General features: G+C 46.8%; 1 protein-coding gene across 1 annotated transcript in view; it reads right to left on the reverse strand.

The window, feature by feature from the left end:
• The window catches only part of SLC16A3 (solute carrier family 16 member 3), a 118,561-nt gene extending 93,289 nt beyond the window's left edge, over positions 1-25,272 (reverse strand). Inside the window, exon 1 of the mRNA XM_078653760.1 lies at positions 24,647-25,272. The gene's annotated coding sequence lies outside the window, so the exon portion shown is untranslated. The remainder of the gene's footprint in view (positions 1-24,646) is intronic.
• Positions 25,273-26,724: the final 1,452 nt, after the last annotated feature.

The following is a 26,724-nucleotide window of genomic DNA, read 5'->3' on the forward strand; positions in this document are numbered from 1 at the left end:
GCCTAGGGCCATCCTGGGGGACAGCCAAGGTAGTATTCCCAGAAACTGGACGCTTGGGCGGCTGCGTCAACTGTTCTCCTGAAGGGTGTCTCACTAAAACCTCTTTCCCAGTGTTCCTATCTATCCTGTCTGTCCTATCCTCGCTGAGCTTTGGCTGAAGTTTGAACAGGGTTTTCAGGGAAAAGAAGTTATCCCTGGTGACCTGTTCAAAACGATCAAGCCTATCCCCCAACCTCTTGACTTGGTCAGTAAGTGGTACCAAAAGAAACCTGACCAGCTTCTCGATCGACTCCAGAGAGGGACCCTCATTGGCTAGATCAGGCGCTGTTGGGACCACCAGGGAAGGTAGCACTGTGTCAGCTACAATTGGAGAGGTAATAGAAATCCCTGTAAGTACAGATCCACCAGCACCCGGGGGTGTGGGGCCCCTCTGGGGCGGATGCCTGGCATGCTTAGTAAGCGTGGATGGACAGCCCTTTCGAATGTTTGTCGCCCTTTTCCCTTTCCTTTTCATAAGCCCCTGGGTAGATCGAATCTTAGGCGGAGGTTGTGGGTCGAGTGTAGGAGCATCAGAGCAGTATTGGGACTGAGTGCCAGGAGAACAGGCTATGGGAGGGACGGGGCGGGACTCTACAAGCACAGCACATGGGCTGGCGAAATGATTACCAGTCGGCGAGCTTTCTGCCCCATCTATACCAACCTCTAGTGGTGCAATGTAAGAATCCCCAGGTAAGTCCCCAGGCAAGAGTGCAGGGGAAATGGAGTTTGGTGAGGACATCACTATTGCTGGAGATGGACTTTTGGAAGGGGGGAAGTCAAAAGAAAGGCGCCGTTCTGATATGGCGAGCTCGTTGTCAATGACAGCCGCCACCCTAGTGAGGAATTTGTCCATAGAGCCGAACATAGTGCCCCCAAGGGCACTTTCACCGCCACCCCTCAAGGCCTTACCGGAACGAGTTGACATGCTGGATTCTGGGCCCACAGCGGAGCACCACAGACTAGGGCCTGTTGCAATAAATGTTCGAGGGGTGGCCCAGCCCTGCCTCCTCCTGCCCCGGACGGCCACAGACGGCCCGCCCTTTGCCCGGGCTTCGCTCGGCGTCCCGCTCGCGTCCCGCTGAACGTCAGGCTGTTAGCTAAGTAGTGGGCGTTGCAGGCGAGGGCGTGTCTGAAGGTGGGCGCGTCCGCTCCCAGGCCTGGGGAAGCAGGGACTCCTGGTCTTCTGAGTCCCTGCTTAGCGCCTGCGAGTTTGTCCTTCCTGGCGCCTCACAGACACAGCACGCAGCCTTCACCACTCCTTTCAGCAAGCCGCGAAGCGGCACCCGCGGAGCGGGTGCGGCGAGGAGCAGCGGCAGGGAGCACAGCCCAACAGCAGTTCAGTAGGGAAAGCGCAGGTCCAGCAACCACCCTCAACAGCTTACAGGTGGGTCCCAACGAGTAGAACACTCACACGCCTTTTACACCTGGTCAGGCGGGGCGTGTCTGAAGGTGGGCGCGTCCGCTCCCAGGCCTGGGGAAGCAGGGACTCCTGGTCTTCTGAGTCCCTGCTTAGCGCCGGCGAGTTTGTCCTTCCTGGCGCCTCACAGACACAGCACGCAGCCTTCACCACTCCTTTCAGCAAGCCGCGAAGCGGCACCCGCGGAGCGGGTGCGGCGAGGAGCAGCGGCAGGGAGCACAGCCCAACAGCAGTTCAGTAGGGAAAGCGCAGGTCCAGCAACCACCCTCAACAGCTTACAGGTGGGTCCCAACGAGTAGAACACTCACACGCCTTTTACACCTGGTCAGGCGGGGCGTGTCTGAAGGTGGGCGCGTCCGCTCCCAGGCCTGGGGAAGCAGGGACTCCTGGTCTTCTGAGTCCCTGCTTAGCGCCGGCGAGTTTGTCCTTCCTGGCGCCTCACAGACACAGCACGCAGCCTTCACCACTCCTTTCAGCAAGCCGCGAAGCGGCACCCGCGGAGCGGGTGCGGCGAGGAGCAGCGGCAGGGAGCACAGCCCAACAGCAGTTCAGTAGGGAAAGCGCAGGTCCAGCAACCACCCTCAACAGCTTACAGGTGGGTCCCAGATGGATTTTAACAAGGGGCACTTGGAAAAAAACAGGTGGACAAAGATCAGAAGGTCAGTATTTCATTATGAGCCTTCTCCTTGTCAATATAGGGTCACTGCAACATGCTGAGATGAAAACGGTCCCATTTGTGAAATTTCCACTCTGGCGCATGCTATACACGTTAATCCCCACAGGTTGTGTATTTCAACTAAAAAGCTGCTACTAACTTCCTTAGAATTTGTGGCTGACACAAGCACTAACTAGCTCTGAAGATCACATGAGGCAACTTATAACATTAAGCAGAAATATCATTTTATTTTAACACACCGAGCCACGGCTGTTGCGGCAATAACAACAAACATGTTTTATTGCAGCCGAAGGCCGAACAGCATAAATGTGACCAACAACTAACTGCTGGTCGTGTCCCAACAGTGCGCCAAAAAACTCTCGGATTATCCCGAGGCGTCCTGCACAGTAGAAGGGTTCAAACCATTCACCCACTTCACACCAAAATAATTCCTGGCTATGCTAACAGGCTTGGCTTTAAGTGTGCTAACACATGTATATTCATGCATTCACAAATGTGGTCTCCATATGTTGAGTGTACAAATACTGTTTAGTACATTAAAGCCAGCCCTATTGGCTTTGGTAGTAATGGGAAAACATTAGTAAAAAGGTTTGCTTTCTGTACAGAATTAAGCATTTTCTAAAACAGTAGCTCTTATCCTAGAATCCATGAAGCATATTAGAGGGTCTGAGACTTTAAAAATTAAATAATATTGGCAGTTTAATAAAGTCTGTAAAGATCTACATACATACATATATATGTGTGTGTGTATGTATGAATTTGGAGACTAGATGATGGTCTCAATTGAAGCACTTGTCTATACTGACAAAAAGAGAGCATGCATTAGAGCCAAAAAAGACAAGTGATGTACGTGTATTTATCACATTGCTTCATCTCTTCATCTACAGTGCCAAAAGCTCCAACGTCCAATTATAATTAAAAATTCGATTTAGCAGATATTTTGTTTGCAAATTAAAAAGAATAATAATAAGCTGTGTATTTGTTTGAAGTATATTTGTTTCTGCATTTTTTAAATATATTTTTGAGAGATTTAAATCGTTGAAGTTGCTCATGCCAGAGTTCCTGGCTTCCAGTAGTGATTCAAAGTGGGTCCAGAGAAGTCAAACGGTTAAGAATAGCTGACTCAGAAGCAGAATGATACACTAAAAAGCCAGTAACATGAGTGAGATAGAACTACACCTCTGAATGAAGCCAAAGACATTCCTGGTGTATTTTAAAGAGTTGGTAACAGTAGCTTTTGCAGACAGCTGCGTTGTCAAGCCAGACCTACAAAGAGCTGGGGGTTAGGCACAGTGGTTGAAGTCGGCGGGATCGGCAGGGCACGGCGTGCCCCTACTTCTTTAATTTAATACAGTTCGTTCCCCAAATTTATTATTTTAGATATGCGTCCCAGGACAGCCGAAATAGCCTGGCCGTTCGTGGCTGTTCAAGGACGGGCGGGCACAGAAGGAAAAGGGCTGTTGTTTCATTCTTGCCCTCCTGTCAAATGACACCCAAGAACCATCTATCAAACGCTTTTATGTAATACGCATATGCCAAATGAAACAGCGAAATGTCCTAAATGTTATATGTATATCTGTAACCTGTTAAAGGAAAACAATAAAAATATATAAAAAGAAAAAAAAACTGACTTTTCTTTACTCTGCGTTCCTTCATTCGTTCCCCTGCAAAATGGATCCAAAAAAGAGGAAACACTTTTGCTGCAAATATCTTTTTTTGACATTTTTCTATGCTGCCTCAGGAGGAGAGAAAAAAAGGTTTAAAATTTGAACCATAAATACATAACTAAATGAAGCAAGAGAGAGTGATCGCAAGTTGGCCCGATTGATTTTATTCTCCCCCAAACACATTAGCGGCACTTTACAACGTTTGCCAATGAAGCGCTACTTTTCGTTTCTCATATTTCTTTGAACAGCATTTTTCCCCAAGTGGGTAACTGCGCCATTCATGGAGGTACTGCAATAACTGCTTGGTGAGTGGATTGGAAAACGTTTAATGTGATCCTTATCAGTTGTTTCCCCTATTTTAGTTCATAAAATGTGTACAGCAGCTCTGCGTTCAGGGATGTGGCCTTTTTAAACCATACTGCCTACATTTTGTAAGGATATAAGCATTGGACACTGAAACGGGTCCCTTCCGAGTCCTGTAGTCATGTGCTTAACTTTTCAGGCAAAAATGAGTGTAAAAGTGTTAGGTTGTATTCCCTATGAGTGTTTGCTTTTTCCAGAATGTTGTTACTTTTCTCAGCCAACGTATTACTCTTGTCTAGTGTATAATTTGAATTGAATCCCATCTAGGTGTTTATAGAGGGGCACAATTTGGTTGTAGTTGAAGGCAGTGCGATTTTCTCTAAGTGGGGCAGTATCGTGTCCAGTGGGGGGAGAGGATGTGGCACTTCTTTGGCTAGAGATGCCGAATTTGGAACTGGGGACTTTATGACCGATCCACCAAACTACTCTCCTGAGAGAGTACATTCCCATTCCCCTGCTAGAACTTAGAAGGCCCCGCTAGACCGTAAAAGCCCTCGTGTCCTAGCATCAGCAGGTGGACCCTAGGGGTGGCAAGTGTGGGTTAATCTTCAATGCAATCCATACTGATTCACCTCCAGTCTTGTCGGCAGGCATACGAAGAAGCACACCCTAGAGCGACAGGTTCCAGGGCCCTTGATGCCGGTCCACCTCACCCATTGGTACCTCCAATGGCCTTGTTTCAGCAGTAGTAGCTGCAACTCACCAGGGCTCGGCAATGCAGGATTTGCGCGCACACCAAAATAAGTTCACAAACTTAACAGTCTCTTTGCTTCATGCACAAGCACTTTTAACATGTGCTGCCTGCTTTGAAGTCGCTAAAATTATGCAGCAATTGAGGACAAAATTATGCTGCAGTGTTAACTAAATTATGCAGCAAGAAAAAGGCTGCAGCGTAATGCGGTATATTTCCTGATACTTTATTGTTATTTTGACAGTTTTACACATACTAACAGTCTCTGCAAATATTTTGACTCGTTAGTACCAGTTCAACATTTAAATGTAGTAGTGATAAAGGTAACCACTCAACCTTTGCAGAGGGCCCTTCACTTCACAGCAACACAAGTCACATTTTTAGTTACTTTTGATCCGTCTGAGCTACAAACAATTTATTAGTTAAAAGCGTCAGATAAAGCAGCAAATGATGTATTATGTAGCAAAGACGGCAGAGCCATAATTATGTGGAAACATTTGCTCCTATTTTGCCATTCATGTTTGAACTGCTTTTGTGTAAAAGGGGAGGAAAAGCGCTGATGACAGAAACTGCACAGCTGAGAGACAAATGGCTTGTGATAGCACTTTGAAGCGTATTTGGGACATTCTGTGATTTGATATGCATCCCAATTTGTGAATGTATTTTAATGTCAATTTGAATTAAATAACGTAATGAGCTGTAACTGGTCAGTGAAATGCAAAACAAATACAAAAAAATTGGTATGTTTTGCTCCTTCTGGCCACACCTCCGACTCCGCCCACTGCCCCAATCCCCGGGTTATTTCCACCCTCTGATTCTCCGCCCACAGTTCCCCTACTTTTTTTCCCCCACTTCGACCACTGGTTAGGCGCCGGTAAAAATTCCCAGCAAGCTGTGCACTCAGACTAGAATGGAACTCCCTCATGCCTGAGCTATGGGGACTCAGTCACCATGTCTGTTATGGCGCGTGTTTACTTGGCTTTCAGTCATACAGAGCCGGTCCTTACACAACTGTTCTGTTTACAGTTACCTTAACGGCTTTATCTTTGTATTCTGTACACAACGCATATTGACATTTCACTCCGTCCTACATCATGCTTCATATTGACAGCTGGCCACACCTGATTTTCCTCAGCGTGGAAGAGCTCATTTGTGTTGGCTCTCCTCCAAGCTCAGCATGTGATACCTAGACCCTGGATTTTACCAGCGATTGCATGGCATGGGCTATATTGAGGCTGAGCGCTGTTTGCAGGGCTTGGCTTAGCCAAGCAGAGCTGATTTTGTGCCCATACGAGTGGGTTGCCTCTGGTTTTCCAGGCTTTAGTGGTTTGATTACTTCCTTAATGAAGACTCTGACATTCATTCCCTCCCAAGTAGCCAGAACCTTGGAGGGGGGCATTATAAGCCCAAAGTTGCCAAATGGGCTGCTATCTCCATCCCAGTTACCACCCATCCCAAACGGTCATACTGGAATGGGGAATAACACACTGATCCCGGATTTACTGTACCCATTCCAACAAGGTATTCCCTAATTAAAGGACTTTGTTCACACACACTTACCACCTGCTTTCAGTAGATGGTAAATGTGCACAGAGATGCATTTGGCTTTACCAGTGCTTTCCTACACCCAGTAAATCCTGTGATTGTGTGGGGTGGTTATTCCCGGAAAAACATGCGGAATCACCCCACATGACTTGGAATGGGGGTTTCTGCGGTGTGATCCCTTTGAAAGATAGCTTCATGCCTCTTTTGGAGCAGTGTGACTCAGTATGAGGTGGGCTTGCTTTCCGTGGAGCTGGGTGTGACATCTTGCTCAATCGTACTTACTCTTAGTTTTATAATGGTTTTCCACAGGCCCAGGGCCTGTTGTTGGCTCATTAACCATGCACTCCCTCTTGACACTTCCTGTAGCCCTCCTCTGTGCACCAGAGCTGTGCACCGGCCTTACGGTATTCTACTATTGTTCCGCTATGAATTATAACAAAGTTGCTTCACCCAGAAGTGACCTCGCAGTTTCAGGTGACATCCTCGGCCGTCATAAAAAAATATAAAAATAAATATAAAATCTCCCCAATCTCTTCAGGAATAAGCACTGGTGCTGAAGTATTGATTATATATACTGTGTCAAAGCATTATAAGGGGGGTCTGTAACACAGTGCGCCCCCGCATCATACATGCCAAACTTGCGATTAAATATGTTCCGGTTTTTTCAAGTTTCAAAAGGACTTATTAGCACTGCATCAATGGAAATGACATCACATCCTGCAGGAGAAAGCAGCCCCGTCTAAGTCCCGGGTGAGTTTGAAGCTCAGAACAGCTGGTAGCAGATACAGTTCTGGCACCAGTATTTTTGATCTATTCTAGAGCTATCATAAATCATCAGATAGGGGAAATGAAGAGGGGTGTTTTAAGGGTAAGATTTCAGGTGCAATCGTAGTCTCGTGACTCGTGCTGCCTTCCTTCACAGGTGCAGTAGCATGCTCATAGCTCCTCGGTATGGTATTTTGTTTACAGTCACACGTCGAAGCACTAATGCAGCGGTGTAGTTTGTGCCAAGCTCGAGAACAAATGGCAGAGGCAAAGATATCAAAAAAAGCTGTGTCTACAATGACCCGGATGGGTAACACAAAGCTAGTATTTATGCCATAAGGCCTGCTTCACAGTCTGTTGGTCACTGCCAGGTCAGGGTGATGCATTCAGTACCCATTGCTACAAACATCCTGTGCTCTGCAAAAGCTTGAAGCCAGACTCACATCTCAAGTCTTTAGGCGAAATCTTTTTATCGAATTCCAAATATACATTATACACAGCTACAGTTTTGCCTATGCACACAATAACAAGATTCGTTCACAGTAGTGTACAGTATGACACACAGTTTAGAGAAAAGGCCAAAGTCAACAGAATAACACGCCAAATCTTTAACGCAGAGGTGCTTTATGAAGGTTTGATAGTTCCACCACGCCAAATCTTTAACGCAGAGGTGCTTTATGAAGGTTTGATAGTTCCACAACCAGCTGGTAGTGGAACTATCAAACCTTCATAAAGCACCTCTGCGTTAAAGATTTGGCGTGGTGGAACTATCAAACCTTCATAAAGCACCTCTGCGTTAAAGATTTGGCGTGTTATTCTGTTGACTTTGGCCTTTTCTCTAAACTGTGTGTCATACTGTACACTACTGTGAACGAATCTTGTTATTGTGTGCATAGGCAAACCTTTCTCTGCATGCACGATACATTATACACAGCCTGTAACCACTAGCTGGAGGGACAGATGAACAGATAAACTAAAAGTTGTTTCAAACATCAACTTCCAATAACTCTGACGCCCTTATCCGTCAACAGGTTGGTGTGTTTATACATTTTGGGTCTGATAAAGACATTAGGGGAGGGGATACTCCATTGCAAAGGCGATGAAGAACCCTCCACGCCATGGTGAATTTCTGCCCACCTCATTTAGAGTCGGTCAGAACTTCAGTAAGTAGATGGTGGAGACTACTCTCTCTCTGCCGCCTACATACACCTCAGACGGCCCTGCGCAGAAAAGGCTGTCGGAGGTTTGGCCATATGTCTGCCTGTACTATTTAGAATGGGCGAACACATAACCAGTTTTTTCTTTCAGATACCACCATACAAAACTTGGTGGTTTGTGAAAGCAAAACCTTTTAAAATAACCCCCACACCATGGAGAGAAAAAAAACGCCTATGATAAGGGGGGCACTGTTTTAATTATTTTCAAAAATAAAATCCTGCTTTTGGATTTTCTTTTTCAAAATTAACAAATGTTGAAAGTTGGACGTAGGGCTCCATCCTGTTGATGGACCTGTCCGTCAAACTTTCAATGCATTTACAGGAACCACTGTGACAGCAGTTCCTGTGTATGAAATGTCCACTGGGCAGGCCGACATTTCTAAATTTGCCAGGTGGAGTACCCTTGCTTTGGCGGGAGTTAAGTGCTCCACCATGGAGATGGAACATGCTCTGTCCGCCAAAGTCTAAATAAGGCCCTTACAGGCACATGCATCAATATTGCTTTTTGCGATTCCTTAATTGCGAAAAATAAGGAATCGCAATTAAGGAATCGCAAAATGCAATGCATCAAGAAATCGCTATTGCGATTTCTTAATATTCCTTAATTGCGACTCGCAAATTGCGAGTCGAAATTAAGGAATACCTCCCCATTCATTCCTATGGGCCTAGAGGCCCATAGGAATGAATGGGAAGACATTCTCAATTTGCGATTAGCAATTAGAGAATCGCAAATTGAGAATGCGATTTCAAGGGTGCAGGGGTGTCCAAAGGACACCCTGTTGCACCCCTGAAATCAATCTGTGCACATATGTTGTGCACACTCATGCCCTAAGGGCATGTGTGTGCACAACATGAAACTTTGAAAAATGCACAAAAGTGCATTATTCAAAGTTTTCGCAAATTACCATGAGGTTCAACCTCATGGCAATTTGCTCCCCCTAATTGCGAAATCGCAATTTTTTTAAGTTTCATGCATTGCATTTAAGGAATCCCAAAATGCGATTCCTTAAATGCAATCGCAATTTGAGAATTCTCAAATATTTGCGAATTCTCAAATTGCGAAGGCCTTCACCCTTCATGCATTCCAAAAGCAGATTTTGCGATCGCAAACGGGCGATTTTTGCGATTCGCACCGTTTGCGATTGCAAAATCCTTTGATGCATGTGCCCGTTAGTCCTTTGTGTATGTACACATACAAAAGACTGCAGATAAGGTCACTCAGTCCATCTAGACCCTCTTTCTCTTCTCAGGACTTGCATTACTTCTGGTCAGATGACTCGCAGAACTCTTAAATATTTGAACCATGTCAGTTTTCTATATTCTGAAGACCGCTGTTTCAGAAATAGTGCCCAGTCGATTTCAATATTTTCTCTTCTCTGTTCCATTACCACAGGCAATCGGCTTAGTGGGCTGTATGGCTCGCAATGCGGTGTGGACTATTAAGGAATACCAAGGCTCTGGAAATGCTACTTTTTCAGGCGTCCATGGGAGCTCTGCAGAAGCGCAACTACTCAATTTCCCTGCTAGCCACACCCACAGACTTCAACTTTTGACTATCATTTTTGCCTGAGGTAGCAGTGAGGGACTGTGTAGTTACTGCTCACATCAGTGAGTTAACACAAAATAATGCCCCCCCCCTGCAGAATGTGACGAGGGGCCCTTGAGTTTCCCCTCCCTCATAGATATTCATTGACTGTTGCCTAGATGGGGGCCCGCTGTAGGACTGGGGGCCCCTGAAGGGGTGGGGTTCCCCCTCTGCACCGCAGGGGCTTCACAGGCTTGTGTTACGTCCCTGGATCACACCTGACAATTTCCGGTGGTACCTTCCTATGGTCATACATGGATTCTCGAATTTCTGACCTATATGGGTAGGAGGTATAAAGTTACATATTGATTAAAAAACGAAAGCGAGATCAGTCTGTCCATGAAGTCAACCAAGAGAGAGTGAGTATTTGGATAGCTAAAATGTGTTGAGGGCGGAGCAATAAAGTCTCCCTGAGAATCCCAGATACTCTTCTTAACTATTGTGTGATCCTGGGAAACTAAGTTTATGCCTTCGATACCTTGTCTGCCAAAAGTGAGTACACTTGGGACTAGTGTCAACTTTAACTGCATGTTACAAGTACTGGCAAAGCTAATAGGTCTGGGTTTAATATACTAGTGCATTAAACGTTAGCACATTGGAGTGAAGCACGTAGGATAGGAGCCAGAAGAAGGCGGCAGATAGTTCTATGGTTGTCAAGTAGTCCATCCTGCAGTTCAGTGCAGGCACTGGAGTGGAGGCGGAAGGATACTTTCAACCAGTCAATACCATAAGGTGAGAGATGTATACCCCACTGGGCGGAGCCCAGAAGTGATTGTCAAAGTCTTAAGCCAATGGCTAAAAGGTTCTCATCGAGGAACACCTACGGTTGAAAGGGGCAGTCCCAAATCCCACTCTATGTACTGTGTATGCAATAGGTCTGTAGGACCGTTACACAGTCAACCCAGATCCAAAAAAAGAGAAGTGTTTAAATGAAAGTTTTTGCAATCCTTGCTGAATTACATTATGTGATACAGAAAAATAGGAATAGTATTTTTAAATATTCAATGATCGATCTCAAGATTCGTTATGTGCGGTGTGGACAACTGAGGGTGTTCTCTGAGGGACTGGAGGTCCGATGGAATCATCATGAAGTGTATTGAGGTAAGGGACCCTCATCCCAAACCCTCTCAGTTCCACTGAGCTATGGACACCCTTAGGCTGTGATGGGGATATAGAGCGAGTTAGGCCTACAAAAATTCAATGTCAGTATCCGCAGATCCAGCTGTACAGAGGTCAGTTCACCCTAGAAGTGACTGCATGTCTGCAGCATGTACACACTAGATGTGGATGCATTTCTGTATTATGTGCACCCCAGAAGTGGCTTCTTATCTGCACTGTGTGTATCCCAATATTTCTGTGCGTACCTACACACTGTGCATCTCATAGGAGTCCACATGTTTACATTATGTACACCTAAGATGTTACTACGTGCCTGCTTACTGTACACCTCAGAAGTTGCTACATACATGAAGTATGTACAACTCAGTGATTGATGCATGAATGTACTATGTACAGCCCAAGGTTGCTTCATGTGTACTCTTTTCTTGTCTTCTTTTCTTAAACCCATGAAGCAGTTGCATTTATAAATTATATACACACACATTGCAGCATGTGCATGGGATCCTGGGAGACAACTATTTTCAGATCACATTTCGAAAGAAGGTCTTAAAATTAGGAAAAAGATTCAAAATTGGTAAGTGGTAGGAATCACTGAAAAGCAGAAGCCTTTCACCTAAATCGGTAGGTTTGGAAAGTATGCGGAGTGTGTCATCATTTCCACAAGACTCGTTGACTGTTTCAGGCTCATTTTACCTCTTGACGCATTAACAAATAGCCCCCCCCCCCCGTGTACAGGCTGGATCCACTAGGGTCTATGCGTAATTCTGTGTGACCCAAACCCTTGCATGTGTCAAACAGCAAGAGCATTCTTTTTTATCACAAGGGTATAAGTATTGAAATGATGGGGTAAAAGGCCATGACGAAGGCACTGGATCCGTGAGACCCCACACCAAAACATGTTGATCCCATGATAGGGTGATAAACATGCCTGTTTAGGTGGCTCAGTGAACTACTGCGGGGATCTGGATTAGATTTTATAGTCACAAGTTCAAATCCAACCAGCACCACTAAGCTTCTCAGAGATAGGTAAAATGAGAACCATTGAGTTTAATAACAATAAACGTCTGTTTTTCATTGCCCCGAAATGCCCAAAGCAGTGTGTGTGTGCTTTATCAATACAGGTGCTGGGGCATAATGCGCACTAAATCCTGAGATAGATGAGGTGATAATGACTCAATTACTTACCAGTAATCTTCATTACCACGATTCATTGTCCGTCTCATCCCAGCCTACATAAATTGCACCTCCAACCAGATTAGATTTGGTCATCCAGGAGGGCAGGCGGGCGGGGGGAGGAGGTTTTGTAGACCAAATAGAAATGGAAGAAATACGCAATTAATTGGGACCCTTGATCTAGCATGGTGAACACCTCTATTGGAGGTGAAACCACCTCAGAATTCAGGACTGGGACAAGGATGACATAGATAAGGGGTTAATGACTCCGAGTACTAGAAGTCTGTGCACTCATTTATATTCTTGGAGGACAAAGACTGGACCATGAGTAGAAAATCTCTAACCAGCTCTTGAAAAGGGGACGCAAATATTTTGATAGTTATTTGTGGTATGTCTACAAAACATTTTCATAATCAGTTTTGGCAGGGGTTGTTTTTTAAATGAAATCATTGCCTTTTTTGAAAATAGTCTGTTTTGGCCACTTTTGCATCTAAGAGGGAAATGCTGTAATTCTTCATTCTGCGACATGCCATTAACCACTTAAACTGTCTCTGGAAACTGGACATAAAGAAAGCTACAGCTTCCTGATACCATTTCTAGAGTACAACAAGAGTACATGAAACTCCATCACAGATCATCATCTTTTGCCAACTTATGTATCCAATCAGGAAGTTAGAAGAACAGAAGAGACGACATAGCACTCTGCAGCTGGAGCCCCAACTGACATACCAAGTGTACCTTAAGCAAGAGGCAACTCTTCGTAAATACGCAATGACCACGCCCAAGGAGAGGCAATGAACCCTTGAGCGTGAGAGTTGGTCACAAAACTCAATACTTGAGTAGTACAGTGGAAGTTATTACTAGCATGTTAGGAACATGGTCAGCAAACCAATACGATTACTTTTTTTTACTACGCAACACTGCTTCTGTTCTAGAGTCACCAGGACCCACCCCAATAAACCATAATCTGATACTTTCCAGCTCTCTGTATGCTAACAGGCTAACCCCACCCACTCTTCTCCGTATTTTATGAGAATTCTTCTGAATAATGAAAGCACAGCTTGTCGGTTTAGGTTATCTTCATCTGTGAAAGTGGTCACATTAGTTGTAGGAGGTGAGGTATGTACAACTCGAGCATGGATGCTGCATTCAGATGAGGCCTCTAGGCCTGTCTTCCTTGCTCATTCATGACATCACACAAGACCCGGGTGATGCACACTTGTGCTTTTAGCAGCCTTCAGTCCCATGCTCATAAAAGCAAATGGCACAAATCACCAAAATCCTAGTAGCTCAGCATCAACTACTATTGGCACCATTTTTTTCTGTCTTGTATTGTCGTCTGTTTCCGCTTTGAAAGATTAGGTGTATTTGAGTAAAGCTGCGATTTCATCATTGCTCCAGCCTGCTTTTAATATCATTTATGGAAGGAAGGGTTTAACTCCTTCCTATTGATCTCAGGCTACTGTAAACAGAGTGGAGTTGTGGGAATGGACACGTGTTTCCATTGTGAAGTGAGCGTGATATCAGGGCAGACGTGTGAGCAGCGGAAAGGTTGGGGATGGTAATCCCTCGGCTTCATATCTGTGCTGTTGTTCTCAGAGTGGTGTGCTCGTATCTTCCTGCTTGTGTGCCCATCGAGGTTTTTCATTTATTCATGCATTTGTTTGTACTTCTCTGTTTTATGAATGCCTGTCTTGTTCAGCATTTAATAGCACACACATACCATATAACATAGTGCTTTGATAGTGCACCAATAGTTCAAGTGTATTAATGAGTGTGTGTGATCATTTGTGCATCATACACAAAAAACATGAGATTTTACTGATTCATAATAACGTTGAAAGGGCATTTAAGATTGATGCAAAAGCTTCTTGGGAGAGACTAAATTCTGACTTCTCAAAGCAAAGTAGCAGAATCAAAAACAACATGCGATGAACAAGAGTTAAGCATAGCTGCCAAGGTTTCAGATTGTTATGTGTGACATTTCATAATTTCAGTGTAATTATGAGTGACATTTCAGCGACTATGAGTCACACATTCCTGCGAGACAACTCAGGCAACGAAAAAGAAGGGAAACATATAAATATATCAGAAATGACACCCATTTGGCAACAAGGATCTCTAAGAAGATCTTAAAACTGCTCCAAAGCACCAGAAATGGACAGGTACCAACCAGAGTGTCCCCCCTCCCCCCTCACTGCCGGCAATATCAGGAGAGCAGCAGGACTCGGGCCTCTCCAAGACATCAAACGAGTGACCCAGCCCAACAGGGGACTGATGTCAGAGGCCCCAACAACACGTCAGTTACACACACATCTCGCCCGTCGGTCCACATATGTCACCTTAGAGTAACTAACCACCGGCAGCCACCGACTGCAGGCTGCAGCTTCCTGATCACGCCCTACATTTGGCATTTATATTGACACACACAGGCTGGTACTTACCTGGCCCGCGGCCGCAGATGAGAGTCCGGAGACTGTGGCGGTGGCGCTCTAATAATTGCAAGCAGCGACTATGATATTTGTCCAGGCAGTCAGTGAGCCCCGGGCGGTGGTGTCCAGTGACAGACTGTCCAGGTGGCCGCTGTAACCTGGGTCACTGACTCCTCTCCGTCTCCCTCGGATGTGACAATAATTGAATTTGGTGGGGGTAATAACAGCTGACAGGACGCGGTGGCCCATGATTGAATTTGCGGTGCCGCCCACAAACCAATAGCCAGTCCCCTTCCCACAACAAACTGAACTCCCTGCTCCGACAGCAGGATGTGATGTCCACGTGGTGCTGGCATTTAGCACAAAACCTGACTGGGCCTACCTGTTTTGGTAGTTGTACCTCGAGGACCTCAGGCTGACAGCGAGAGCTGTGCCGCAGGGAATCACAATAATACATGGTACATTGTAGCAGTGAGTGTGAGCCTGCCAGCAGCCTTAGATCAGCTGCAAACCATACTAAACTGTTTTAGGCAGCGCTTCAGTGACAGCTGAGACACTATGAATCTGCGTGACAATGCACTTCAGGGCAGTAATGCGGAGTAACACGCTGAAATACGTTAGTCTAACACCTGATGCGTGGAACTTGGCAGGAATGGTTATGTGTGTGTCAAAGGACATCTAGGAAACTCATACAGGCACTTCGGTGCTGAATAGCTTCAAGTAGTAACTAGAAAGAGAGGGTTTCCTACCGAGAGTGCTTTTATTAACGGTTCTATTCAATTAATTCCTTCTAACATGTCACCATTCTTTTTGACATATTCTTTTATTGTATTTTCAATTCTTACCATTGTGTTTACTTTTGTGACAACATTTATTCATATCATCTGCACTAGAATAGGGTATTAATTATTAATAAAACTTACAGCATAGCTATCTTGTGGTTGTTCTTTAATGAGGCAAAAGGGCTCAAGAATTCACTAATAAATAGTCTCATACACAACTGATTGTTATCCAATATTTATCAGCCCCAGGTAGGTCATGGGAGGTACAAGGGTTACAGCTCCCCTGATTCCCTGGCTCGAGTTAATAAGTTGAGCCAGGCCTGTGCTTGGCAGAGGGTTTGGGTGTCTAAAAACTGGGCAGTATTTGCCTGGGAACCTGTGAAAACAAATCAGCAGCTGTGAGGGAACCTCTTCAAATGTGTGTCATATCAGTATCCCCCACAGCAGCTGGCTATCTATCCTATGGATGATCATGATCAGACATCCTCCTTGACATCAGGCCTTCCTTGGTGTCCTAGTTGTCAGGAGCCAGAGAGAGAATCTGACAGGTTGTCTCTCTAACCACAGCGTATCGTAGTGGTGTTGTTGCTCAGGGTCCTCACCACCCAAGCAGGTAACAGCTTTACAAGGGTGTGTATGTATTCTGTTGGGTAGTGGTACTTGCAGGTTGTCTTTGATTCCTGACTTTGAAAGCAGCATATTTGTGGTTGGTAGGCCTGGTCCTTTCCTGACATTTCAAAAAGGAGTTCTATTGCCTGGCTTGGTTTATTCAAACTACTGATGTGAATTCGTACTTGCTGTAGAAGGTACTGACTTTTTGTTTCTACTGCCATCCTGAAATAATCAAGGAAAATGTCAGTGTGAGAAACACTGCGAATTAAGCCCTGCACTCCCGGAAATAGAGTTGATGCGATTTGTGCAGAAGCATTTTAGAAACAGGTGGTATACCTTCAACTACACCAACTATTGCAGAGTTACTGACCGCCTGCCAGCTACCAAAGAAACCTCTCATTTTGTTTATTGAGAATTAGTTTCGGGGGGTTGTAAACACTGCATGATGCGTTTGCAATCAGTAGAGAGCGCCAATGTGGCGATAAACAGGTAGAAATTCTGGTCGAGCAACAGAGTTCTCCTGTTTGTGGCAGCAGCACAGGAGGGTTGCTCTTGGTCCGGTCAGCTGCGGTGCACAGGCTATGTGTAAAGGCCACCATCTGTACAAACTTGGAGTGCTTAGAAGCTGCCATTATGAAGCACTTTATACAAACGTGTATTTTCATACTTTCAAGGACCAAAAGCAGTGTCGGACTTCACCTATTGGTGAATATGCTATGGTCCTACTAACAAGTGTGATGCAGAATGAGGGGAGGGTTCTCTTGCAGTTACGGTCAGTAGGGCGAGGATCTTGTGATCTGCCCCCCCAAGCCCCTCTGGAGTTGATACAGGTTTGGGTTTTTTGTAGGGCAGGGCTGTATTGCAGTGGGGCGTGTGGGTCTTCTGACCCTTCACCTCACCAGAGTTTCCTGTGGAGGTCTTGCCCACCCCTTTTGGTGTCTCCCTAAGCCCAATAGTGTACATGCTACTTGCTGCCTTTAATGTGTTGTGTTGGGTGATTGTGCTGGTGGCAGATGGGTGCTGCATATTGCTGGTGTCACTTCAGTCGTTGTTGTTTGGCTCACCCTTCCCTGTCAACATAAAGCAAGGGGGCCAATCTAGTACATTCCTTTTCGTCCGGTCCCCTCCTCTAAATACATAAATACAATTCAACACTGCTGCGTGTCCCCCTGAAATCAATACAGCTATGCAGCTGTCATGTGCCCCTCCCCCTTAACATCAATATGGACGCAATTCGATCACTGTCCATGCTCTAGTAATTGCAAACTATCAGTTAAAAGACAAATATATAAGTGCTTTTTAGGTTCACAGTTTACGCTTACTGTGTGGCAATTATTTGCAGTGTTACTGCACCCACAAATGTTCGATCAGCCAGATTCATCAAGCCAAAATCTGCTCGCAAAGGGCCAGATTCTGAGAAGCTGGCCCTTTGCGAGCGCTATTTTTGCATTTGGGATTCATCATCCCAAATGCAAAAATCGCAATTCTAGAAATCGCTAAATTGCGAATAATTGCATTTAAGGAATCTCAATTTGAGATTCCTTATATGCAATTCATGAACCATTTTAAAATTGCGAATTCGCAATCTGGGGCCGCTATTTACCGCGAAGTCTAACTACGTGGTAAATAGCAAAAACTTAGAAAAATGCTATGAAGTGCATTTTTCTAAGTTGTATGTTAAACACACACATGTCCTTTGGACATGTGTGTGTGCAACACCAGTGTACATTACCATTTCAGGGGTGCTGGCACCCTTGAAATCGCTTCCTTATTTGCGATTCGCTAATTGCTAATCGCAAATAAGGAATGACTCCCCATTCATTCCTATGGGCCTTTAGGCCCATAGGAATGAATGGGAAAGCCATTCCTTATTTGTGATTAGCAATTAGCGAATCGCAAATAAGAAAGCAGTAGAAATTGCAAAAAATATTGCGATTTCTACATGCATCCCGTTTTACGAGTCTTTAATAGCGATTCCTTAAAGTTCGCTATTAAAGACTCGCAAAACAGGTATTTGATGAATCTGGGGGTATATCTTTATATCTGTATTTTTAGGTCTGAGTTAGGACAGCTCAGCTCTTAAATAGACCTTTGCTAACAATATTAGTTGTTCGTGACAAATTCTGCTTTGCTGGCGGAGTTTGCAGAGTTTTGCCCAATCTGCTTTACGCTTGTAACGTGGCGTTCCGGTAAAATTCCGTCAACCGCCACGTGGCATCACTGTGGTATATAGACCGTTGAAACAAGCTGTAGGATGGCACTATGGGACTGTGCAAACATGGATTGTGGACACTGACCTGTGGGTGCCACTGTGGTACTGTACAGCTATGGACTGAGGACAATGAGGTGTGTGCATCACTGAGGTACAGTGCATATATAGACCCTGGACATACTGCTTGTTGGGGGTCACTGTAGTCCTGCTTATATATGGACTGGATGCTGACCTCGGTTTGTCACCGCGACAGAGTGGACTGCGGACGCTGACCTTTGAGTGCAGATATGGGCCTCGATCCTTACTCCCCAGAGGGCAGATATCTTCAACAGAAAGGTGGGCTGTCTGCTGCGTGTTGGACATGGAATCATTCACAGGCGGGGACAAGTGCCCTTCCCATGACATTTAAACCACACACTCTGAAAAGGACCTTTAAAGAAATTATTTCACACCAGTGCTCCAAAAATAAACATGTTCGGTCAGATTGCGGACTATTTCGGTGCCTTGCATTAAAGTCGGCACCTCTCAGAGCCCTCTGCCTGTTAGGATCACAGTTCTCAGGTTTGCAAGTGGCATCAAATCTGCTAGAAGTAACCCATGGAATGTTAACAAACATCTTTCATAAATGTATTCAAACTATTAATACATTACTACCTAATGAAGAAATGCACATTATTTTTGTGATGGCCAAAATAAGAAGAACAGGCATTTTGTTTAAGTAGAAATGTACTACTTTGGCACTTACAAAAGAAATTTAATTAGTACATCTGTGCTATATGTGGCAACAAAATCGCCCTCCTCATAGTTGCTGACTGACACCATAGCATAAACAAAACACTGCTGTGTTTGGAAAAAGACACACAAGTAGAAGTAAAGGAGGTCTTTGTTGAGAGCAAGCTAATAGGGTAACTGTTTCTGTAGTCGTGTATCTCAGGGTGGAAAAATGGCAAAAGTGAGGGGATCTTCCTTATTAGGAAGTAATACCCTCACACACCCATAAAGGTGTCAAGCTTCATCATTGGGCTTGGCTCCTCATGCAGTCGGCGCTGCAATGCACCACGTGCCCCAAGAGAGGGCTGTTTGGCAGAGATCTTTTAATTAAATAGCCGTGATAATGAATGTAGGTGTGTGGGATAGGTGAAGTGGTAAATTAAAAATACATAATGTATTGATTGTTTACTTCTAATTATGAACATGTTTCACGCCTCAGCGGTCCAGGAGGGATCAATGGCGTTTCATCAGGACCAATAAGTGATAATGAGTATCCCTACCCTTGGTCAGGGTTGGGTTGACGCATTTTGGTATCAAATGATTACCAAGATTTGCTTATGTAGGGTAGTAAATCAAATGTGTACCTACTAGAGAATAAACCTACTGAGGTTTTTCTACGTTCCAACCTGAAAGAGAAAAGTGTATGGTATTTTTAATACTATATGTACCCTGGGTTGCCCTCAGGGAGTACATAATGACATTGAAATATCATGTGTAAATCAAAAAGTGTTAGGAGCGCAATAATAGTGTCAGAAGTAACCCTGGGCAAAGCACTATGCTACGCTCGCATAGTTTGTGAAGTTTGCGCTACTTCGCACTACGCGAACTGCACGTAGCACAGTGCAAACACGCGTAACGGTCATTTTTTGCTTGCTCGCAGTCCTCAAAGTCAAGTTGCCGACCGCAAGCAAGCAAAATGACATCCCGGCGAAACGTTTTCCTCGTTCGCGATCAGCAACATCAAGTTGCCGATTGCGAGCATGGAAAATAAACCTCCCGGCGAGAACCTCAACGCGGGGAGGTCAGGTTTCTCATTGCAAGTGGTCGCGTATGCTCGCGACCGCTCGCGATGAAAAACTACCAGTCGCGTTGAAAAAGCTGCCGCTCGAGTAAAAATCTACTCGAGCGTCAGAAAACTACAGCTCACACTGTGCAAGATGGCGTTTTCAATGATTGCACAGTGCCGGATGCTTGTCCGCACTGTGCAATCATTGAAAACGCCATCTTGCATAGTGCGAACAGGGTACTACGCAGTTCGCGTAGTGCTATGTGTAGCTCGCGTAGTGCGAAGTGCACTTCGCATAGCTTTGCGTATCGCTACTTCACAAACTACTCCCAGCCCTAGTCAGAAGGCCTCTCCAGGGCACTAATAAAAATACTAAATGATCATAAACCTCTGAAATCCCAGCATGCGATGTATATATGAAAATATATACTGTACACTGTAACTCTAACTACATATAAAATATACATTGCTAGGTTTTTACCTCACCTATGACTGTACAGGTTGGATAAGGCTGTGCCCTTGCAATGATGCATTGACATCAATGCATATTGCCTAAGCTAATTTTCCTACCTATTTTCTGGGTCGGGTCCCTATTATCATAGTTCAAGGGGATAGCAAACTTGGCTAACCAGCAATTGTCGGTTCACACTACACAAAAGTAATGAATAAATTGTGCATTTATTGTTCTTGGGTTAGGGTAAGTTTTTTTATTCCTGGTGATTTCCATGGTTCATTTTGCATGAGTAAAGGCATGCTGTGGGATAGGCTCAGCATCTCGCCTCCATGAGCTGGGCCCCACCAATATTTGGCGAACCTGGCTCCCATGGCTCTTTCTGCACCATTAAGACTGAATTTGCACCGTGAACACTGATAATACCTCTGTCCCAAGAGTCTGTGCTGTTAGTCTGTCGTATGTCATTCCCTGATTTTTCTTTTCCCTTGATTGCTGATCTGCTGCCAATGACTTGTCTTGTTTTGCCTATAAATGCCAATAAAGTTGATTATCAAAAAAAAAAGACTAAATTTGATCACCTTCTGCTGCTCTGCTTTTCTCTGTTATCTCTTGATTGCAGTTCTTCCTTCTCCCTGTACACTCAGGAGCCTATTTATGAGGTTGTTTGCTTTGCTCTTGCACCATTCAACGTGATTAATAGTGACGCAAACCTTAACACAGATATTTGAGGCCACCCAAAGCCACTATGCGTGGCTCTGAGTGGCTCTAAAAATCTGGAGTAACGCAGCCCAGAGCTACTCGCTGCATTGCGTTACTCTGCCCTGGGTAGGCAATCCATGGGTGTTGTGTCGGTGTACCCACACACCTCCCATGGTTTTTGACGCAAGAACTTGTAAACCTAGAAATGCGCCAAAAGATATGCCTTCTCAGGTGAGGCGTAACAAGAAGAAATATCTTTATTTCTTCACGTTACTTCCTCTTTCTATGTGTGCTGAATTCTGCAGCACATATAGAAAGGTGAACATGCCTCTCAGGACTCTTTTTTGTGCAGGAAGGTGCTCCTTCCTGCACAAAAACAATCCTGCCTGCAACGCAGGCAACCTTGCACCATGATGCAAAGGTGCCTGCATTGGTGCTAGGCTGCCAAAAGGGTGCAAGCGCAGGGGAAAAGGCAGGAATGCGCCATATTGCCTTAAATACAGCGCATTCCTGCCCTTTCTTTGTAACGCAGTGCAGTACAGCGCAGCAAGTTGACTTGATGTGCTGCGTGACATTCTCGTAAATAGGTCCCCAAGTCCATTCAGCCTGCCCTAACATCTATTAGCCACTGTCTATGCGACTTCTCCTTCTCTTCATATGGTGTGTGTCAGCTGCAGATCACACATGCCATTCTCATGTGTCTTGCGGAATGCAGCGTCATTGGGGCAGGTCGCGCCTCGCATCAGTTCCTGTGTGTTGCCTTGCGAGGCATGACATAGATCACTCGGTCTTAAGGGTATCCTGCCATGCTGTAAGTGTACACTTTGTAGGGAGGCGTCCATGGCCATGGTTGAACTACTAGTATCAGCTATATGTCCACGAGGCGTCCAGATGGGTCTGCACCCTCTTGCGCCCCACCCACCTACTGGTATCTGGTATTCAGGACTGGACAGAACTCAGCAATACCTCACACTGTAATCTTGCCCTTTATGACTCCAGCAACCTTACAGACTATTTCACACAGCTTTGGTCCCTGGAAATAAAAAGACAGCTGAAGCTATAGATTTGGCCTAATCCTCTAAGGGGCTATTGGCGTGGTGATTAAAGACAGGCCCGGAGAAACATTACCGGCAATGTGGGGCAGAATCAGAATCCTTACTTCACACTGTGGGTGTCTGCCGCAACCACCTGGTGGCACAATTTTTTCGGCTGAAGCCCATATTCAGACTTTTAAATATACACACCTGTTTTGTGGCCCTGAAATGCTGCCTGCCAGCTCTCTCCTGCCTTTTAAACTTCCTCTTCAGGGCCCGGGCCTGATGTCACTATTCCAGGAGACAGACACGACGGCTCTACAGTGAGGTTGTCAGTGGGAGTGGTGTGAAGGCCCTACGACGAGTGAATCCTGGGCACTGCGCGCTAGGGCACGGTCTCCGGGCGCCCATTGATTGAAGGGGCCTTCGTTCATCCGGACGTACTTGCCCTGGCTTGCGTTTCTTCCCTTGACCATGTGCGTAGTAACCAGTTTGAGCCTGAAGGGGGCCCCTCTACGTACCGTGCAGGGAGGCCCCCTCACTTTTAGTTACGCCAGTGTAAAGACCTTCCTGAGCCTTTCATATCCGAAGGCTGAGGTGTGCAGCTTAATACTTCAAACCCACCGCCCTTATCAGCGCCAGTAGCCAGGACTGGCACCAGGCGCGCAACACCCATTGGGCCCACGGGGCTTCAAGAACCCCCCCCCCCCCCCCCCCCCCCCGTCACTTTAGGCGTAGGCGAACTTAGAACAATGATCCTTTTCATAAATGCTGCTCTGGACGTGAAGGCCGTGCAGTAATGAAGCAGGCATGTGATGTTTGTGGCATATGATGAAGGAAGACCGCCCTCTGCTGGAATAGGCCACGCCCAGACACTTCAATGCATGGGGAACTCACTGGACTGACACCCACGACCAGAGTGACTCACAAGATAGATATCTGGCCTGCTTTAATGACTATACGGCCTGGTCACCTCACCAAACTGATTGACAACACTGTATGATGTAAGCTATTATTGAAGTTTGTTCATTTTCAGTGTAGCAACTTTGGCTGGCCCTTTCATCCATATTGAGAAAGAGATGACCGAGTTATGGTGTATCTAGTTTCCAAGTTGACACCGCCTACGGTGATTATGGCTGCTCCGCCAGGTAACCCCAGAAAGTCCAAAGGCTTCGAAGGCCCAGCTTTCTGTCTCAGTCTCCAGCATCCGGGCTAGTAGAGAACGCAGGCCATCGCGCCTTTCATACTGTTAGGGCCCCTACAACTGCAAGCATCTGTGGAAAAGCCTAACCCCCTTCGTCTGAATTCTATGCGGCCCCTCAGGTGCACTTCCTCCAGCAACATGATGGGGCTCCCTATAGAGTGTGAAGAGGGGCCCCATAGACTCCCATATCTCAAAGATGTACATTGGCCTTGGGCTAAATGGGACCCCGAGAAGGGTTTAGGGGGTCATGAACGGTTGCCTCCACCCCCCAGCACCGCAGGAGTTTGCGTTACGCCCCTGCCTCTACTCCTTACCTGATCTCCTTACCTGACCCAAGCATGGCTTGTATGTATTCCTCGAAGTCCTCACCTCAGGCCCTCACTTAACCTGCAATAAGATCCTTTCCTTCCTGGTCTCTCCGGACCTCTTTTCCCTCCTGATTCTCGCTAGCTCTCCTCCCAGACCTTTCCTTCTAATCCTTCACCTTTAGACGGACCTTGTCACCCCCTCCCCCCCGTCTCTCGCTTGTCTTCTCAAGCCGCAGGCCCCTCCACACTCGAATCCACCCCGCACACGTCACGTCTCCCTCCAGTTCCTCAACCATGTCCCCCCAACCTCTCGGGTGCTGGCCTTTTACCACTCACGCCCTCCAATCGCCCCCTCTTCCTAGTAGTTCAGTCCCATAGTTACCCCACAACACAGGATGGGGTTTAGTGACCAAGCAAACCAGTGTGGATCTTCGATTCCCCAGTTGACCATACTGTGTGATCGTGTGCATACTTTGTTCCCTTATCTGCTAACATTTGAAGCTTATACAATCAGGATGGACAGTAGGAACCAATAGTACGTGCTCTAAAACCTTTACAAAAGCTGGGTCATTCTGTCTGTGGCCATGTGTACGCTCGCTCCACAATGACTGCGCCTCTGCCCTCCCCGGTCAGACTGACCTTCCTTCACCTTCACCACCGCTCGTCACACACTATTTATCACGCCACATCGTTCCTCTGATGCAAGTTCCTCCACCCTGTATTGACCACCCACCCGCTATCTCTGCGGCCCCCACTGCGCCTTAACCCGTGCCCGGCTGCCTTGATCCCGGGTTAGGGACACCAGTTCTGCACCCTCCCACACCCTCATACCCCATCCCCTCACCCTCATACCCCATCCCCTCATCTGCACGTACCTCTCCGGAGGCTCGGCAGGCGACGCTCGGTCAGGCAGATGTTCGGTCCGGCAGACCCTTCAGTTGCGCTCGAGGGATGCGCAGCATTGGGGCCTGCTCGTGTTGAGAGTTCGCGGGGGTTCGGCTCGGTAGATGATCTGCTCCAGTTGTTGCCCTTTCTGTCTGCGGCCGCTTTGCAGACCTGCGCTTCTCTACGACGTGTGCTTCATTCAGGTCGTGCGCATCTCGGATGCAGCTGTCAGGGTCCCCGGGTGAGACAGGTCCGAGGGACGGATACTCCCGGACCCCTGCGGTCTGGTCTCCCCGCTGGTCACTGACGTCGCTCCCCCCCTATGAGTCTGGTCCCCGCTCTGCAGGTGTCAGATCCCTGGGTCCGTCGGTGCAGGTGTCCCCGGTCCTGCAGGTGTTGTGCTCCCTGGATCCGCCGGTGTCGCTGCCTGCGGGTCTTACTGTGCCTGCTCCTCCATCCCCAGGTCACGGTCTCTCCCCCTCGAGCGCCCGGCGCCTGCTCCCCGATCCTGCAGGTCTGACCCCAGGCTCCGCGGATGCGCTCCTCAGTCACACCCTCCAGCCTCCCAGACTCCTCCCCGGAGCTCCTGAGCCGCACGTCCGCCGCCGCCGCGTCACCAGGGCCGCCGCCGCAGCTCGAGATGTCCTAGTGCTGGGGCGAGAGGGGAGCGCCTCTACAGGCGGATGCACCTGCCACTCACAGCACATCTCCTCCCCGCCACCTGCTGCTCCTCAAACGCTGCACCCACCACACCCTCTCCCCACACCAAGGTCACAAGGAGAACAAAAAAAAAGCCTAAAGATTGCGCTGTCACCGGGTTGGCAATCATCCAACTCAGTGGTACCCATTTTATCGTGTTCATGAAGACGAAATGCGCGCATCAGCGCTGCGCAACGGACGTGTGACCTACAAATGTCTGGGTGTGCGACCAGCCCACAGACAAATCAATGCTAAAGCCACTCCGGGCCGATACCCGAGGTCATCACAAAGGAAAAAGAACTAAAACAAAACTGTAGGAGCACCCCGAGTTCCAAAGCACTCGAGTATGGTTCTGTTCCAGCATCCCAGAACATTCCCTCCCAAAGGTGTCACGCGCAACAAGGGACCCTTCCCGCCCCTGCACCTGGTCGCCTACACGGTGCATAACCGTAGCCCCAAGCACCCCCTCCTACCTCAGAACTCACACAAGGTATCATTATGAGAGAGGAACTGGCCCCGAGTCTGAGCCCGAGAACTGCACCTATACACATATTCACCAAACTAACTCTTGATGTTAACATGTTAGGCTTAGTTGCTCTGACTGATGCACGGTGCTTTCTCAAGCATGCCAATTACATGAGCATACATTTTTCTTCAGCGTGACAGTTGGGATAGGAATGTCTCGGATCTAGGGAGCGTGATCCCCTGCCCTTGTTTGATTGAGGGCAAAGTCACTGAATTGTTGAAAATTTGCTTCCGTGAACACAACAATCACAAGTGTTCACTGAACCCCTCCCTCGGTCGAGACCAGAGCGTGGCTCTATCGAGGGGAGCTCAAAGTGCACCCACATAGGGAGAGTGCTATCTGTCCTCTCACTGAGCTGAGAGAAGTAGTGAAAGGGCCAGCACTTAGGACCTTTACAAGTCGCCATCAGGGGATCGATGCCTACTACTAGCCTCTACTGTTAAAAGGTCTGCTCTTCTCACTTAACCAGGTCCTTCAGTCCAGCCATGTGGTGACGTGGATGGAGAGTGAGGCCTCATTTGCATATGTGATACAGGCCTAGCGAGGAGACTGTGTGTGGGCTTGACTGTCTGGACACAGGGATCTTCTTTGGGATTCCCTTGGGTGGATGGCAACGCAAGATGGGAAAATGGAGTGAGGCGACCTAGGCTCTTGCTTAGCCTGAGTGCAGGCCTTGAAAAATTCACGACCCTTCCACCACAGATAGCCCTGTGGCTGGACAGCGGTGTATGGTAGGTGCGGTGGCTTATACTCTTATTTGTAATTAGAGAGTAGGCCCTGATCGCTTCTGATCTTACTCCAATAGTATAACTGCAGTCAAGTTTCAGTAGCTGGTAGGCAGGA

Source organism: Lissotriton helveticus, chromosome 7 (assembly GCF_964261635.1).
Source record: "Lissotriton helveticus chromosome 7, aLisHel1.1, whole genome shotgun sequence".
Lineage (NCBI taxonomy): Eukaryota > Metazoa > Chordata > Amphibia > Caudata > Salamandridae > Lissotriton > Lissotriton helveticus.